This window comes from Anolis sagrei, chromosome 5, assembly GCF_037176765.1.
Source record: "Anolis sagrei isolate rAnoSag1 chromosome 5, rAnoSag1.mat, whole genome shotgun sequence".
In the NCBI taxonomy this organism is placed as follows: domain Eukaryota; kingdom Metazoa; phylum Chordata; class Lepidosauria; order Squamata; family Dactyloidae; genus Anolis; species Anolis sagrei.
The window spans coordinates 5,610,993-5,628,954 of NC_090025.1; the positions used below are offsets into that span (position 1 = coordinate 5,610,993).

General features: G+C 44.8%; 1 protein-coding gene across 1 annotated transcript in view; it reads right to left on the reverse strand.

Moving 5' to 3' along the window:
* Positions 1-13,202, reverse strand: part of FBXO41 (F-box protein 41) — a 116,839-nt gene extending 103,637 nt beyond the window's left edge. Inside the window, exon 1 of the mRNA XM_067468533.1 lies at positions 12,749-13,202. The gene's annotated coding sequence lies outside the window, so the exon portion shown is untranslated. The remainder of the gene's footprint in view (positions 1-12,748) is intronic.
* Between the last annotated feature and the right edge of the window lie 4,760 nt (positions 13,203-17,962).

The window sequence follows — 17,962 nt, forward strand, 5'->3', positions numbered from 1 at the left end:
AAAAGGGGTTGTCATGGAAATTGTTGTGAAGAGCAGCTCGAGATAGAAAGTGGAAGGTGAGTAATAGGGAGGCAGCTTGTGCCGATGGCAGGCCCAGATTGCCTGGTTCAGCTCTGGAGGATTGACATAAGGGGGAAGGGATTTCAGGGGTCCAAGGTTTCCACACTAAATGGACACCAAACAACACACAACTCTCCAATTTTATTGCAGATCGGAAGATCGTTTGGGGTGAAGTGGGTTGCATCTGCACCGTAGAATGAATGCAGTTTGGCTCCGCTTGAACTGGCATGGCTCAATGTTGTCGCATCATAGAAGTTCTAGTTTGGTTGGGCATTCACCCTCTTAGGCAGAGAAGGCTAAAGACCTTGCAAAACTACAACTCCCAGGGTTCCATTGCATTGAGACATTTCAGTTCAAGTGACGTGAAACTGCATAAATTCGACATAAATCGGAGATGGAATTCTTTATTAAAGGAAGCAATGTGTACTTTGGGTCACTTTCTTCTCACTGCCAGAAACTCTTTTGAAAAATTGTACAGTGCTTGAAGACTATTCACAGTTTAGCACTTATTTGCTCAACGTTCACATGCTCAACGACCATTTGAAGCTTCCAAGCAGTCTTCAAAGGCAACCCCACGTAGAGAGCATTGCAGTAGTCTATTCGGGATGTAACCAGAGCATGGACTATCATGGCCAAGTCAGACTTCCCAAGGTACGGGCGCAGCTGGCGCACAAGTTTTAACTGTGTGAATGCTCCCCTGGTCACCGCTGAAACCTGGGGTTCCAGGCTCAGCGATGAGTCCAGGGTCACACTCAAGCTGCGAACCTGCGTCTTCAGGGGGAGTGTAACCCCGTCCAACACATGCTGTAACCCTATGCCCTGTTCGGCCTTACGACTGACCAGGAGTACCTCTGTCTTGTCTGGATTCAATTTCAATTTGTTCGCCCTCATCCAGACCGTTACAGCAGCCTTCCCAAGTGTCTAGGACTGTGTGATGTATCGGCGAATAATGTGCGCAAAACTGAGTAGGGTGGCCTTTTGCAGCTGGCATGTGATGATTTGGTCAGTGCCGATTGTGTTTAAGTGCAAGCCAAGGTCTTTAGGCACTGCACCCAGTGTGCCAATCACCACTGGGACCACCTTTACTTTAGTATTATTATTTGAAACACAACAAGATAGAATCATAGAATCATAGAATTAAAGAGTTGGAAGAGACCTCATGGGCTATCCAGCCCAACCGCCTGCCAAGAAGCAGGAATATTGCATTCAAATCACCCCGGACAGATGGCCATCCAGCCTCTGATGAGTCCACAGCAAACAAGATCACTCTGCTGGCTGTTGTATTGGATCACACGCTGGACACTTCCCAAGTGTCCTGGACTGTGTGATGTATCAGCGAATGATGCATGCAAATCCCAGTAAGGTGGCCTTTTGCAGCAGGCAGATGGTCATTTTGTCAGTGCCAATTGTGTTTAAGTGCAGGCCAAGGTCTTTAGGCACTGCACCCAGTGTGCCAATCCCCACTGGGACCACCTTGACTAGCGTATGCCAGAGTTTTGCAGTTTGAACTACTACTACTACTACTACTACTACTATTATTATTATTATTATTATTATTTCTTACCCGCCTCTCTTTGTGGCTCACGGCGTTTACAACATAGCTGAAAAAACATAATCATCATAATAATTATATACAATAAATATATTAAAACATATTTCTATAAAAACATATACTAAAATCAAAGAAATAATACTTTATTGTATACTGCATTCACTAAGCAGTTTTCATAGAATCCTAGAGTTGGAAGAGACCTCCTGGGCCATCCAGTCCACACCCATTCTGCCAAGAAGCAGGAATATTGCATTCAAATCACCCCTGACAGATGGCCATCCAGCCTCTGTTTAAAAGATTCCAAAGAAGGAGCCTCCACCACACTCCGGGGCAGAGAGTTCCACTGCTGAACAGCTCTCACAGTCAGGAATTTCTTCCTCATGTTCAGATGAAATCTCCTTTCTTGTAGTTTGAAGCCACTGTTCCATTGCGTCCTAGTCTCCAGGGAAGCAGAAATAATACAGCAGAGCCATGTTACATTGAGTTTGCCTTAATCTCCTTTTGATTCTATTTCAATATTAATATTGATAAAAATCTTAAGGTAGAGAATGAGGTACAGTATTAATTAGGGCTATTTTTAATAGCAGCTCTCAAGCAACCAGAAACTGCATTTATCCAGCATCCCCATGGATGCCAGTTAACCGAGAGTCTCTTGTAAACGGAATCAACGAATGAATTACTGCCCCAAAGAGAAACTTCTCCAACTTCCAAATCTTGAGCCAATTAAACCAGTCGCTCCGAATCCATCTAAGTCAGCCTCCAGACTGTTTACATGTGCTTTGCATCAGCAAACGCCTGCCCTACATTTCCCGTTTTTATATATGCATGCAGGCTTTGACAGCCGATTTCCAGTATCGCAGCATTTGATGCTAATTTGCAAAAACTGCTGGCCTGAGATGCCAAAAGATAGGCTTTTGTTTCCCCCTTTGCAAGATGTGGGGCAGATCTGCTTTTTGCTGAATTCCTGATTGACATTCACCTGATGTTTGCTTTCCTCCAACAATGGACTGGAGATGATCTTTCTTTCTCCAACTCCCAGCTGGAGAGTTTTCGTCCAGCCATTAAAAGGTTACCATGAATTTGGAAAAGCAAAACAACAGGAAGCTAAGATGCACAAAAGGCACTGGGTGGAAATCATGTTGCCTCCCAGATGTCACTGGACTACAAGTCCCAACTGTCAAGTAGATAAGTCTGCATTAGATAGAAATGCACTGTCTGTGAGCTCCACTGTGCATTACTGTATGAAAAATACAGTTCTAATGGACATGTGGTCAAGCCATTAAAAGTTTATCATGAATTTGGAAAAGCAAAACAACAATTGAGGAGGAAGCTAAGATGCACAAAAGGCACTGGGTGGAAATCATGTTGTCTCCCAGATGAAGCTGGACTACAAGTCCCAGCTGTCAAGTAGATAAGACTGCATTAGATAGAAATGCACTGTCTGTGAGCTCCATTGTGCTTTACTGTAGGAAAAATACAGTTCTAATGGACATGTGGGCACGGCCATTAAAAGTTTATCATGAATTTGGAAAAGCAAAACAACAATTGGAGAGGAAGCTAAGATGCACAAAAGGCACTGGGTGGAAATCATGTTGTCTCCCAGATGAAGCTGGACTACAAGTCCCAGCTGTCAGGTAGATAAAGCTGTGTTAGATAGAAATGCATTGTCTGTGAGCTCCATTGTGCATTACTATATGAAAAATACAGTTCTAATGGACATGTGGTCACAGCCATTAAAAGCTTATCATGAATTTGGAAAAGTAAAACAACAATCAGGGAGGAAGCTAAGATACACAAAAGGCACTGGGTGGAAATCATGTTGCCTCCCAGATGTCACTGGACTACAAGTCCCAGCTGTCAGGTAGATAAGGCTGCATTAGATAGAAATGCACTGTCTGTGAGCTCTATTGTGCATTACTGTATGAAAAATACAGTTCTAATGGACATGTGGTCACAGCCATTAAAAGTTTATCATGAATTTGGAAAAGCAAAACAACAATTGGGGAGGAAGCTAAGATGCACAAAAGGCACTGGGTGGAAATCATGTTGTCTCCCAGATGTTGCTGGACTACAAGTCCCAGCTGTCAGGTAGATAAGGGTAATATGTTCTGCAGTTGATGGTGCTTGGTGATGGAAGGGTTAATGTAAGTATTAGTTCTAAAGGGTTTAGTAATTTGTAAGTAAGAGTTCATGGGTGAAAGCAATTAAGGGTAGGTTACAGCCGGGTGTTTGTGGATATAAGGAGCGAGCCTTGGAAATGATCTTTGGGAGAAAAAAGTATTGTCATATTTTGGTGGTGGATGCTGCTGGTTTCCCCCCCCGGTCTGTTGGATTTTCAGTATCCTGACCGGTCTCCTGTAATCTTGGAACCTTGAACCTTTGGACTGGCTTTTGACTGCGGTATAGACTCTTGGTCCCTGGACTTTGTTTATTGAACTCTCGGCGTTTGACCACTGGGCTGGACCTTTTGACTACGGTGTAGCTTTTGCTATCAGTTTTTGTTTATTCTGTGGCTGAGGGCTATTTTTATGTTTTATATTTTAGTCTATTAAAACAGCAAGTAAGTGCTGTTTTAATTAAACTGCTTGATATAAACTGGGAGTTTGGTTCATTTCTACCTAAAATAGGCAGAGCCCTGGCAACGTGACAATAAGGCTATGTTAGATAGAAATGTATTGTCTGTGAACATTGTGGATTACCGTGTGAAAAATACAGTTCTAATGGACATGTGGTCACAGAAAATTGTTACTTGCCTTTTTTTTCAAGGCTCACGGTGTGAAAAAACATTGATACATTGAAACAGAGGACAAAGATTAAAACAACAATACTAACTGAATGAAAAATTAAAATTCATAGTAGGCCTACCATAAGAGATAGATGTTTAATGGCGCTTTAAATACTAATGTTCACTTTTGGGGTATGTTTTTAGCTGGAGTGTATTTTGCATTGTAAGCTGCCTTGAATCCCAGTTTTGGGAGAAAGGTGGGACATAAAGTAAACAACAACAACAACAACAAAGCAGCAGCAGCAGCAGCAACAGCAATTGCATGAAGTCATAATGACCTCCTTCATTAAGAACACACTTGAAAATAGATGCACAAAACAAGGGCAGGCTCTCGCTGTTAACAACCACAGTAACTACACTAATTAGGGGCAGATCTACACTGTAGAATTAATGCAGTTTGACGCCACTTTAACTGCCATGGCTCAATGCTATGGGATAATGGGAGTTGTAGTTCTACAAGGCCTTTAGCCTTCCTTTCCCAGGATTCCAAGGCATTGAGCCATAGTGGGCACTAAACCATAGTGGCCAAAGTGGTGTCAAACTAGATCAATTCCTCAGTGTAGATGCACCTTTTCACCAGGGAGGATATTTTGGGGACAACAAGTGTGACACAATTGGGACAGTCGGAGAGAAGGCAAGGCACCTTCAGGGATGAGGTGAGACGTGCAGCAAAGGAATGTGCAAGAAAGACGTTTCCTTAAATTGCTCAAGACTATATATAGCTTGCGAGGAGCGTGCTTTCAAAAGAAGACAATGGGACGCAATCCCGCCTGTCTCTACACCAAAAATAGAAGAGCACCGATACAGGTCACAGCTAGGGATGATGGGACTTGTAGTCCAAACCCATGCATTTATTCCCAAGTAAACACCCTTAAAGCGCCACTCCTGGTTATGAATTGGATGGGAGACCACCAGTGAACCCCAGCTCTATTTCAGAGGAAGGAAATGACAAAAAAGTCTAAGGAGTCCTTGCTGAAGAAGGCTCTATCTAGGGAAGGTCTAAATCTCCATCTGATCTCGAATGCTAAGCAGGGTCAGCCCTGGTTACAAATTGGATGGGAGACCACCAGTGAACCCCAGCTCTATTTCAGAGGAAGGAAATGACAAAAACATGTCCAAGGATTCCTTGCTGAAGAAGGCTCTATCTAGGGAAGGCCTAAATCACCAGCTGATCTCAAATGCTAAGCAGGGTCAGACGTGGTTATGAATTGGATGGGAGACCACCAGAGACCACTTCCTCTGTTTCAGAGGAAGGAAATGAGAAAAACATGTCTAAGGATTCCTTGCCTAAGAAGGCTCTATCTAGGGCAGACCAAAGGCACTGGATAGCACTTGATCTTGGATGCTAAGCAGGGTCAGCCCTGGATAGCAATTGGATGGGAGACCGCCAACAAAAACCATGTGTTGCAGACTCTATTTCAGAGGAAGGAACTGGTGAAAAACTGCTCCTGAGCATTCCCTGCCTAAGAAAATCCTATGAAAATAATAATAATAATAATAATTATTATTATTATTATTATATATTTATATATACTGCTTTTATCTCTTGATAGAGATGCAAAGTGGCCCACAACACTAAAAAGCAATGCAATTTAAAACCCACAACATACAAATATTAAAATAAGAATTAAAGATGCAGATTATTTAAAATGACCTAAAACACTTGAAAATAATCAAAGTCAGCATGCAACTCGAAGGCATTTATATAGAAAGACATCCCTGAATGGGCAGCGGTTATGTGAAACCATGGAGACAATCCAATGCCATTAAATTACCTTATTCCCTTATTCGCTTTGGAGGATTTTGCTAATTCCTAGTAATAGCTATGTCTGCCAATGCAATGGTATGGTAGCTTCCAAGCAAGCATACGATAGAATTGTCCTGAAGCACCCTGGGTGCATCTACACTGCAGAATTAATGCAGTTTGACACCACTTTGCCTGCCATGGCTCAATGCTATGGAATCCTAGGATGTATAGTTTGGTGAGGCACCAGCATTGCTTGGCAGCAGAGGCGAAAGACCCTGCAAGACTACAAATCCCATGATTTCAGAGCACTGATCCATGGCAGTTGAAGTGGTGTCAAACTGCATTCATTCTGCAGTGAAGATGTGCCTTTAGAGCAGTGGTTCTCAACCTTTCTAATGCTGTGACCCCTAAATACAGTTCCTCATGTTGTGTTGACCCCCAACCATATTTTTGTTGCTACTTCATAACTGTACTGTTATGAATTGTAATGTAAATATCTAAGATGCAGGATGTATTTCCCTTTGTTACAAATAGAACATAATTAAAGCATAGTGATTAATGATAAAAAACTATATGTTTGGGAGAGTATGGACAATGGATGAAGGGATCTGAAGTACCTTCACCCAATTCACCTCTGACTTCCACAGCCCAATGAGACCCCCACAAATTACAGCCAGGCTCTTTCTCTCCTCTCTTTCCTTTCCTTCCCTCTCTCTTACACTCACACTTACAGTCTCCCTACTCTCTTTCTGGTTGCTTCTGGAGTGAGAGAATCAGCCGTCTACGAAGAGATTGCCCAGGGGACGCCCGGATATCTTGTAATCCTGCGAGGAGGCTTCTCTCATGTCCCACTGGAGCATTGCAGCACACCCAAATACCTGGGAGTCACTCTGGGCCGTGCTCTTACCTAAAAGAAGCACTGCCTGAACATCAAGCAAAAAGTGGGTGCTAGATACAATATCATAGGAAAGCTGACTGGCACAACCTGGGGATTACAACCAGACACAGTGAAGACATCTGCCCTTGTGCTATGCTACTCTGCTGCTGAGTATGCATGCCCAGTGTGGAACACATCTCACCACACTAAAATGTGGCTCTGAATGAGACATGACGCATTATCATGGGGTGTCTGTGCCCTACACTACTTGAGAAATTACACTGCTTAGCCAGTATTGCACCACCCAACATCCGCCGGGAAGTAGCAGCCAATAGTGAAAGGACCAAGGCAGTGGCATTTCCAGCTCATCCCTTGTTTGGGTATCAGCCAGCACATCAACGACTTAAATCTAGAAATAGTTTTCTAAGATCTATAGAGACACTCGTTGGAACACCCCAGCAAGCGAGAGTCCAAAAGTGGCAGGCTCAAACCCAGAACCTCAATCAGTGGCTGATACCAAATGAGAGACTCCCCTCTGGGCACACAGAGGACTGGGCGACTTGAACAGACTGCGCTCTGGCACCATGAGATGCAGAGCCAACCTCAAGAAATGGAGCCACAAAGTGGAATCCACGACAGGCGAGTGTGAAGAAGAGCAAACCACAGACCACCTACTACAATGCACCCTGAGCCCTGCCACGTGCACAATGGAGGACCTTCTTGTAGCAACACCAGAAGCACTCCAAGTGGCCAGATACTGGTCAAATGACTTTTAATCAACTACCAAACTTGCAAATGTTGTGTTTTGTCTGTCTGTTTGTTTTGTTCTGTTAGAAATGTAATACAATTGACTGGTTGCCCTGACACAACAAATAAATACTCTCTTTCTTAGCCTTCCTCTCTCCCTTACACACACTCTTCCAGTAGCTTCTGCAAAGGCCTCGGTATCTGTTTGGCACGCTGTTGAGGTTGCGTGGGACCTGCAGGAGAAGGCGTGGCCTAACGAGACTATGCCACGACCCCTCCAGAATTGCCAAACGACCCCTCTGGGGGTCGCGACCCCCAGGTTGAGAACCGCTGCTTTAGAGGTTAGGGAAGGGTGATGTATTGACACATTAGAACCAAATAATATTTAGGGCTTAAAAACATACAGGGAAAGGAATGATACACCTGCAAAACTACAAAAATCTGTACTGCAGCAATGGGATCTAGAACGGCCCGGAACATGAATGAGGAACATGGATTCATTAATAAGCAAATGGGAACCATTGAAATACGACTTTGGTATTGGAGATGAAGAGGCGCAAAGGGGAATAGGTTTGGAAATGACTCAATGTCCCACAACAACTATCTATTTCTAAGAGTGTATTTACACTGCAGAGTTAGCGCAGTTTGACAACACTTTAGCTGCCAAATCACATTAATTTCACAGTGCAGATGCAACCAACAACAATGTCTCTTTGACATGTTTACGCCATAAAAACCATATACTCAAAACTCATGGAAAATTAGCAGTTTTTTGGCAACCCAAACAACCAACTTCCCAAGGAAAGATGCATGGAATGGTTTGGAAGCAATGCTTTTTGGATTCTTTCAATCCATGTGTGTTCTCTGGAGCTACACTGCAGAATTAATGCAGTATGACACCACTTTCGCTGCCATGGCTCAATGCCATGGGTTCCTGGGAGTTGTAGTTTGGGAAGGTTTTCTTTGCCTAAAACTACAACTACTAGGTTTCCGTAGCATTGAGCAATGGCGGCTAAAGTGGTGTCAAACTGCATTAAGTCTACAGTGTAGATGCACCCCAGTTTGCAATGACGGACCCAAGTTATGGGTTTCTGAGAGTTGTAGTTTGGAAAGGTCTTCTCTGCCTAAAACTACATCTCCAAGGATTCTGTAGCATTGAGCCATGGCGGTTAAAGTGGTGTCAAGGTGTCAAACTGCCTTAAATCTACAGTGTAAATGCACTCCAGGTTGTAGTGACGGACCCAAGTAATGGGTTTCTGGGAGTTGTCATTTGGAATGGTATTCTCTGCCTAAAACTACTACTCCTAGGATTCCGTAGCATCGAGCCACGGCGGTTAAAGTGGTGTCAAACTGCATTAAATCTACAGTGTAGATGCACCCGTTACAATGACGGACAGAAGTTATGGGTTTCTGGGAGTTGTAGTTTGGAAAGTTCTTCTCTGCCTAAAACTACATCTCCAAGGATTCTGTAGCATTGAGCCATGGCGGTTAAAGTGGTGTCAAGGTGTCAAACTGCCTTAAATCTACAGTGTAAATGCACTCCAGGTTGTAGTGACAGACCCAAGTTATGGGTTTCTGGGAGTTGTAGTTTGGAAAGGTCTTCTCTACGTAAAACTACAACTCCTAGGATTCCGTAGCATTGAGCCACGGCGGTTAAAGTGGTATCAAACTGCATTAAATCTACAGTGTAGACGCACCCCGGATTACAATGACGGACCCAAGTTATGGGTTTCTGGGAGTTGTAGTTTGGAAATGTCTTCTCTGCTGAAAACTACAACTCCTAGGATTCCATAGTATTGAGCCATGGCGGTTAAAATGGTGACAAACTGCATTAAATCTACAGAGTAGATGCATGCCAGGTTGTAACGATGGACCCAAGTTATGGGTTTCTGGTAGTTGTAGTTTGGAAAGGTTTTCTCTGCCTAAAACTACCACTCCTAGGATTCCGTAGCCTTGAGCCACGGCGGTGAAAGTGGTGTCAAACTGCATTAAATCTACAGTGTAAATGCACTCCAGGTTGTAGTGACGGATCCAAGTTATGGGTTTCTGGGAGTTGTAGTTTGGAAAGGTCTTCTCTGCCTAAAAGTACAACTCCTAGGATTCCGTAGCCTTGAGCCACGGCGGTTAAAATGGTGTCAAACCGCATTAAATCTACAGTGAGGTTGCAATGACAGACCCAAGTTATGGGTTTCTGGGAGTTGTAGTTTGGAAAGGTCTTCTCTACCTAAAACTACTTCTCTACCTAAAACTACAACTCCTAGGATTCTGTTGCATTGAGCCATGGCAGTTAAATTGGTGTCAAACTGCATTAAGTCTACAGTGTAGATGCAACCCAGGTTGCAATGATGGATCCAAGTTATGGGTTTCAGGGAGTTGTAGTTTGGAAAGGTCTTCTCTGCCTAAAACTACAACTCCTAGGATTCTGTAGCATTGAGCCACGGCGGTGAAAGTGGTACCAAACTCGGGTGCATTAGATGCACCCCAGATGGACCTAGGTGGACCATTTGCCCCTCCAAAGCTAGAAAGCCTATAACTTTAGGATAATCCTGCCTGGGTTTATTGTGGAAAGGGAGCTAATAAAGCCTGAGATCTGTGAACCATGCAACGCAAACCGAGGCTCCTGTTCTCCAACTTAAATCAATGCAAAGCCAAGGTTGGCGGGGGATTTATACCTCTGCAAACATGGGGAAGGATGCAATGAAAGAAGGGGTTTTTTTTTTAATTGCAGGGGTATTATTATTATTATTGCAAAGGGGGAGGAAAATCTCTAGAAATATTCCTCCTTTGGAACACAATGTCTGCTTCAACAGCATGCGGCGGTTACTACGAGACGCTGTGATGGCAAAGAGAAAAAAAATTGAAATAAAATAGAAATGCACACATGCAGAGCTGTGGAGGTGGGAGGGAAGGGAGGAGGAGGAGGAGGAGGACATCTCGCTTGCTATCTCTTTCTATTAGATCCATCAATCTGGATTTGGAAAATAAAGGAATTGGCCTTGGTGATGATAGACCCCCGCATCGTATTCCTGCCTTGCATTTTCTCCCCTTCATTCACCAGATTGGTTCATTCTGAGCATGGAAAAGGGGTGGAAGAGGGATGTGCCATCGATCCCACCGCTATCCTTGCTGGAATGATATCGAAAAGGGGGATGGGGACATGAGGAAAGGTGTATTTGGGGGTGCAACATAAATGTGGGGGGTCCTGACACCTCAATTTCTGTTCAGTGCCACAAACAGAGCATTTTAATTTTTGCATCCCTCTCTCTTTTCCAGCACTGGATTTTGCACAGCCATGCCGAAGCCATGGAGGTGTGTGTGTCTCTGGATGGATGGAGAATGGAGTGATGGCTTCAGAAAGAAAGCAGAAGCAGACCCCCCAAAAAGGAGCAGAACCCTCAAAGCAGCCCTATAAAAGCAGTATCCCCCCCCCCCCCCGCAAAGAAACTGTCATTCAATTCAGACCTCCCACCCCAAAAAGCAGGCTTACTAAAGCATGCTCCTAAGAGCAAACCCCCAAAAGCAAGCTTACAAAAGCAGACCCCTAAAAGCAGATGCCCAAAACAGACCCCCAAAAGCAGCCTTACAAAAGCATGTCCCTAAAAGCAGACCGCCCCAAAACAGGTTACCCAAAACAGACCCCAACAGAAATATCCCAAAAGCAGCATTACAAAAGCAAACCCCCAAAAAAGCTCTCCAAAAGGAGACCTTCAAAAGCAATCTCTCTAAAGCAGACCCCTAAAAGCAGACCCCCCAAAAGCAATCTCCCAAAAGCAGACCCCTAAAAAAAAGATCACCAAAAAGCAGACCCCAAAAGACAGCCTTACAAAAGCAGACCCCCAAAGGCAGACCCCCCAACACAGACCCCAAAAAACAGCCTTACCAAAGCAGACCCCCAAAACAACCACCAAAAAGCAGCCTTACCAAAGCAGACCCCAAAAAGCAGACCCCAAAAGGCAGGCTTACCAAAGCAGACCCCCCCAAAAAAGCCTTACCAAAGCAGACCCCCAAAACAGACCCCAAAAAGCAGCCTTACCAAAGCAGACCCCAAAAAGCAGACCCCAAAAGGCAGGCTTACCAAAGCAGATCCCAAAGCAGACCCTAAAAAGAAGCCTTACCAAAGCAGACCCCCAAAGCAGCCCCCAAAAGGCAGCCTTACCAAAGCAGACCTCCCAAAAGCAGACCCCCCAAAACAGATCCCAAAAAGCAGCCTTATAAAAGCAGACCCCCAAAAGAAGAACCCCCAAAGCAGACCCCCAAAAGCAGCCTTATAAAAGCAGACCCCCAAAAGAAGAACCCCCAAAGCAGACCCCCAAAAGCAGCCTTATAAAAGCAGACCCCCAAAAGAAGAACCCCCAAAGCAGACCCCCAAAAGCAGCCTTATAAAAGCAGACCCCCAAAATCAGACCCCCCAAAACAGACCCCAAAAAGGAGCCTTACCAAAGCAGACCCCTAAAAGCAGATCCCCAAAAGCAGACCTCAAAAGACAGCCTTACCAAAGCAGACTCCCCAAAGGCAGACACCCCAAAACAGCCACCAAAAGGCAGCCTTACAAAAGCAGACCCCTGAAAGAAACCCCCCAAAAGCAGACTCCCCAAAAGCAACCTTACAAAAGCAGACCCCTAAAAGCAGCTCCCCAAAAAAGGCAATCTTCCTCAAAGCAGCTCTCCAAAATTAGGATCCCCAAAAACAGACCCCCCCAAAAAAGTAGGACCCCCCAAAACAGACCCTCCAAACACAAAATCACCCCACAAATGCTGCCACCCCCAAAAAGCAGCCTCATATGAAGCACACCTTCCAGATGTGCAACCGGGACCCCCTCCAAATGAATGGATCACCCCCCCCTCCTCCAATTCAGCACACCTCTCCCAAGGTCTCCCCAAAGGAGCCCCCCCCAAGGTTGCAGCCCCCTCCCCAATTAAACCCCTTGCAAAGGAGTCACCCCCAAAGCACCCCACTGGAAGCAGGAGGGGTCCGCCTTACCGGTCGCAGTGGCTGCCTTGTGCTTCCTCCGGGCCGGAGCCCCCCCAAGACCCCGTTTGGGGTGCCAAAGGGGCGCCCCCGTTGCCCGCCACCGGCTTCCTGGGCGAAGAAGAGAAAGGCGAGGGGGCGATCCCGGAGATGGCCAGTAGGGGGAGCGCGCCGCCGAGTGAATGAATGAGTGAATGGCCTCCGAAGGAAGAAGAAAGCCAAGGAGACCCCCGCCCGCTTGGCCAGCCAGGTGGGCCAGGAGGAGGAGGAGGAGGAGGAGAGGAGGAGGAAGAGGAGGAGGAGGGGTCTCTGCCGGGCCACTACTAGCCTTGGTGGCTGTGGCTGGGGAAAGGGAAAGAGGGGAGGGGGCAGAGCAAGACGAGGGGGGTGCCTCCTCCCTCTGATTCTCCTTATTCTCCTCCTCCTCCTGCAATCTGGGCACCTCTATTGCCAAGGGAGCCAAAGAGAGGAAGGGGTGGGAGGAGGAGGAGGAGGAGGAGGAGGAGGAGGAGAGAAAGAGGTTGGCACAGTTTCCCTCCAGCTGAGTCCGCCTTATGCCAAGTCTTCCCTTGTAATGGGTCTGGGGTCCGCCTCCCTCTTGACATCACTTGGGTGCCAAGTCTCTTTCCTTTTGGGAAGGTCTCCTCTTTCTCTGCAGCCTCCTCATATATTCTTCCTTCCTCCCAGTGCCATATATCTCCCCCCCCCCCCACCTTTAGTGGGTCATACAATCATCAAAGTTGGAAGGGACCCCCCAAAGGCCATCTAGTCCAACCCTAGAACCATAGAATCAAAGAGTTGGAAGAGACCTCATGGGCCATCCAGTCCAACCCCATTCTGCCAAGAAGCAGGAATATTGCATTCAAATCACCCCTTTGTTTTTCATGAACTCTGATGGACTAATTTCCTAGACCAGTGGTTCTCAACCTCCCTAATACCGTGACCTCTTAATGCAGTTCCTCATGTTGTGGTGACCCCCAACCATAAAATTATTTCTGTTGCTACTCATAACTATAATCTTGCTACTGTTATGAAATGTAATATAAATATCTGATACTCAGGATCTATTTTTATTCACTGGACCAAATTTGACACAAATACCCAATAAGCCTAAATTTGATTACTGGTGGGGTTGGGCGGGATTTATAGTTCACCTACAATCAAAGAGCATTCTGAACCCCACCAGCGATGGAATTGAACCAAACTTGGCACACAGTTCTCACATGACCAACAGAAAATACAGGAAGGGTTTGGTGGGCATTGACCTTGAGTTTGGGAGTTATAGTTCACCTACATCCAGAGAGCACTGTGGACTCAAACAATGATGAATCTGGACCAAACTTGGCATGAATTCCCAGTATGCCAAATGAGAACACTGGTGGAGTTTGGGGGAAACAGACCTTGACATTTGGGAGTTATAGTTCCTGGGATTTATAGTTCACCTACCATCAAAGAGCATTCTGAACCCTACCAATGATTGAATTTGGCCAAACTTCCCACACAGAAGCCCCATGACCAACAGAAAATACTGTTTTCTGATGGTTTTTGGCAACCCCTCTGACACCCAGGTTGAGAAGCACTGGTTTAAAAGCTTCCAAAGAAGGAGCCTCCACCACACTCGGGGGCAGAGAGTTCCACTGCTGAACGGCTCTCACAGTCAGGAAGCTCTTCCTCATGTTCAGGTGGAATCTCCTTTCTTGTAGTTTGAAGCCATTGTTCCATTGCGTCCTAGTCTCCAGGGAAGCAGAAAACAAGCTTGCTCCCTCCTCCCTGTGACTTCCTCTCACATATTTATACATGGCTATCATGTCTCCTCTCAGCCTTCTCTTCTTCAGGCTAAACATGCCCAGCTTCTTAAGCCGCTCCTCATAGGGCTTGTTCTCCAGACCTTTTATTAATTTTAGTCTCCCTCCTCTGGACACATTCCAGCTTGTCAATAACTCTCTTGAATTGTGGTGCCCAGAATTGGACACAATATTCCAGGTGTGGTCTAACCAAAGTGGAATAGAGCATGGGTAGCATTACTTCCCTGGATCTAGACACTAGGCTCCTCTTGATGCAGGCCAAAATCCCATTGGCTTTTTTTGCCACCACATCACATTGTTGGCTCATGTTGTCCATAAGGACTCCAAGATCTTTTCCACACGTACTGCTCTCGAGCCAGGCATTGTCCCCCATTCTGTATCTTTCCCTTTCATTTTTCCTGCCAAAGTGGAGTATCTTGCATTTGTCACTGTTGAACTTCATTTTGTTAGTTTTGGCCCATCATCTCTCTAATCTGTCAAGATCGTTTTGAATCCTGCTCCTGTCCTCTGGAGTATTGGCTATCCCTCCCAATTTGGTGTCGTCTGCAGACTTGATGATCCTGCCTTCTAACCCTTCATCTAAGTCATTAATAAAGAACAGGACCGGGCCCAAAAAGGAACCCTGCGGTCTTCTGCCTACTTCTTCTGCCATGCAGGAATTCTTGGAAAATGGCATTTCATAGAATCACAGAGTTGGAAGAGACCTCCTGGGCCATCCAGTCCAACCCCATTCTGCCAAGAAGCAGGTAAATTGCATTCAAAGCACCCCCAACAGATGGCCATCCAATCACTGGGTTGTTGTAGGTTTTTTCGGGCTATATGGCCATGTTCTAGAGGCATTCTCTCCTGACGTTTCGCCTGCATCTATGGCAAGCATCCTCAGAGGTAGTGAGGTCTGTTGGAACTAGGAAAATGGGTTTATATATCAGTGGAATGACGAGGGTGGGAGAAAGAACTCTTGTCTGTTGGAGCTAGGTGTGAATGTTTCAACTGACCACCTTATATATCATTCCACAGATATATAAACCCATATATAACCCAGATATATAAGGATTCCCCGTAGCTGGACCATAAGGAAGGTAGAGAGAAGGAAGAGAGATACTTTTGAACTGTGGTGTTGGAGGAAAGTTCTGAGAGTGCCTTGGACCGCAAGAAGATCCAACCAGTCCATCCTCCAGGAAATAAAGCCTGACTGCTCATTGGAGGGAAGGATAGTAGAGGCAAGAATGAAGTCCTTTGGCCACATCATGAGGAGACAGCAAAGCTTAGAGAAGACAATTATGCTGGGGAAAGTGGAAGGAAAAGGGAAGAGGGTCCGACCAAGGGCAAGGTGGATGGATGGCATCCTTGAAGTGACTGGACTGACCTTGAGGGAGCTGGGGGTGGTGACGGCCGACAGGGAGCTCTGGCGTGGGCTGGTCCATGAGGTCACGAAGAGTCGGAAGCAAGTAAATGAATAAACAACAACAGCTTCTTTCTCTGCAGCCTCCTAATATATTTTTCCTCCTTCCAGTGCCAAATATTTCCCCTTTTAGTGGGTCATACAATCATCAAAGTTGGGAGGGACTTCCAAAGGCCATCTAGTCCAACCCTCTTCTTCTGCCATGCAGGAATTTTTGGAAAATGGCTTTTATAGAATCATAGAGTTGGAAGAGACCTCATGGGACATCCAGTCCAACCCCTTTCTGCCAAGAAGCAGGAAAATTTATTTACTTATTTACTTCATTTCTACCCCACGTTTCTCATCATAAGGGACTTAAGGCGGTTCACAGTTCTGGCAAAAATTCAATGCTGGTAAAAACCAAGTACTAACAATAAAAATTTAAACAGTTAAAATGATTAACATTAAATTATTATTATTATTATTATTATTATTTAGAGACATCCTTTGCTGGAGATTTTACCTGTCGTTCTGATGGTGGCTTCCTTCCCCATACTTTGCGCTATCATATTTTGCATTGCTATTTATGGCTTGTGTGTGTGGATGGAGTTTGAACAATCTGTCCTCCTTGAATCTGGGGGGAAAAAACACAAAACCTCATGCACACAACAAACACTTTGTGCTCTCGCTTGCTCCAGAAGGGCTTGGCCAGATGGGACCTTCCCTATCGCAGTGGGGCCTGCTCAAGAGGCAGTGCTGCATGCAAAGCAAACAGAGCTGGGACTCTGGGATGGATGTGAAGGGAAGTCACCCAGGAGTATTGAGTCCTAAAGGGATGCAGATGGACAAAATCTTCAAGTTCACTGAATGCAGTACAATACCTGTATCTGCAGGACCAGTATCCATAGATTCACTTACCTGCATCCAAATAAAACCCCTCATCTTTAGGCATTTCTAGATCCTCTAGTTCACACATAGGCAAACTTCAACTCCCACAACTTCTAAAAACCTACCGGCTATAAGAAGGAGGTGAAGAAATCATGAACTGTAAGTAAAAGTTGCAGAACTACTGATTACCAGAGACAAATGATTTAACTGTTGAACTCTTGGTGGAAAACAACATGTTCACATTACCAAAGGCAATGGCTCTTTTAAGTAAGAAAGTGTTTACAAGGTTCCTTACGTTAAGAAGGAAGCAAAGTCAACATCGTTCCGGAACTGATAGGAGTCAATCAACCAATCAAACTTTATTTATATCCCACAATTCCTAAAAGCCTACCAGCTACAAGAAGGAGATGAAAACATGAACAAATGATTAACTGTTGAATTCTTGGTGGAAAACAACATGTTCACATTACTAAAGACAATGGCTCTTTTAAGTAAGAAAGTGTTTACAAGGTTCCTTACATTAATAAGGAAGCAAAAAAGGCTCCTTACTTAAGAAGGAAAACCAATGATCACTTAAGGAAGCAAAGTCAACATCTGTCCAGAACTGATAGGAGTCAATCAACCAATCAAACTTTATTTATATCCCACAATGCCTAAAAGCCTAAAAGCTAAAAGAAGGAGGTGAAAAAATTCATGAACTGTAAGTAAAAGTTGCAGAACTGTTGATGCCCAGAGACAAATGATTAACTGTTGAACTCTTGGTGGAAAACAACATGTTCACATTACCAAAGACAATGGCTCTTTTAAATAAGAAAGTGTGTACATTAATAAGGAAGCAAACAAGGCTCCTTACTTAAGAAGGAAAACCAATGATCACTTAAGGAAGCAAAGTCAACATCTGTCCAGAACTGATAGGAATCAATCAACTAATCAAACTTTCTTTATATCCCATAATTCCTAAAAGTCTACCAGCTACAAGAAGGAGGTGAAAAAAAATCATGAACTGTAAGTAAAAGTTGCAGAACTGTTGATGCCCAGAGACAAATGATTAACTGTTGAACTCTTGGTGGAAAGCAACATGTTCACATTACCAAAGACAATGGCTCTTTTAAATAAGAAAGTGTGTACATTAATAAGGAAGCAAACAAGGCT